This window comes from Aplysia californica, unplaced genomic scaffold, assembly GCF_000002075.1.
Source record: "Aplysia californica isolate F4 #8 unplaced genomic scaffold, AplCal3.0 scaffold00283, whole genome shotgun sequence".
Classification (NCBI taxonomy): Eukaryota; Metazoa; Mollusca; class Gastropoda; order Aplysiida; family Aplysiidae; genus Aplysia; species Aplysia californica.
The window spans coordinates 130,763-131,980 of record NW_004797553.1 but is presented as its reverse complement, the minus strand read 5'-3'; positions in this window follow the sequence as shown (position 1 = coordinate 131,980).

Sequence of the window (1,218 nt, the reverse complement as noted above, 5' to 3'; positions counted from 1 at the left end):
ACACACACACACACACACACAAACAGTTCTGCCTGATGGATCATATCCTTATAATAATACTTTGTCCTTCCTATTTCGTGCAGCATTTTTTTTTTGGCTTCTAACAGCAACCGAAAGAGACAAAATAATCATTATGAATGAAAGCGGTAGAGGTATGGCATACTGCAGAGCTGTATATATCAATATATTCTATTCCCTACAGAGACAGAGATGACTAAATGAAACGCCCGAACCGCCTCAGGGAGTAATAAAACTGAGAGACCAGACAATCATACGAGATGGACGTTATTAAAAATGAAAACAGAAGTCGACAATACCTCGAGCGAAATTTACCATTATTGAACTTACAGAACGGTTACGTGTTAGAAAAGATAAGGGAGTACGTGTGGGTTCATAGTAATTTCGCGTGCAGTGTCGTCTTCCTACGGTTAAACTTTTCTTTGTTCGTTTGTTTGAACGTTCGAGTCGTGTTGGAGAATGCTAATTTGATCGTGAAATTTTTGGTGTTCGTAAAATAATAAAACAAGAAATGCAAATGAAGAGCACAGAAGAAAAACAACGGTAGTCACAAACTGGAAATTGTGAGGGTGTCGATTTTAAAAGCTTGGGGACTCATAACTTCATATTTGTTTGACTGGTGGTTCATTGTTAAGTGTTGTTGAATGGTAAATCTAACAAGAGAAATCAACTAACAGTTGAAGAGAAATAACGTTATGAGTCAACAAGCTTTCAAAATTGGTACCCCTACGATTTTTAGTTTGTGACTACCGTCATTTTCCCCCTGTTTTCTTCAAATATGAAAGAACAGCTACCGAATTCCTCTATCCCTGTACTGCCAGATACACACAAGACAGAGAGCAGTCAACGCCATGTTTGTCTGTCACTGGCTATGTACAAAGTTGTTCCCGCATCCGATCCGAACATTGAGGATTGTCTTGTTAGTGAGACAGCTTCCTTGGCCTTTGGTATATTGTGGCAGGGTGGCCGGTACTTCCCCAACTCGAAGTCAGGTAACCATTACTGCTGAGTTGGCAGGAGGGGACGAAAAAATCATCCGTGTCCTAACCGAGGCTCGAACGTGTACTTTTCGCTCCGGAGACGAGCGCACTAACCGCTCCGCCACCGCACCCTCCCCTGGCCATGTATACTAATCTTATCATATTCATGTCCAGAGTGATTTCTTAATCTCTGATTCTATTTACATAATTGCCACTCGAT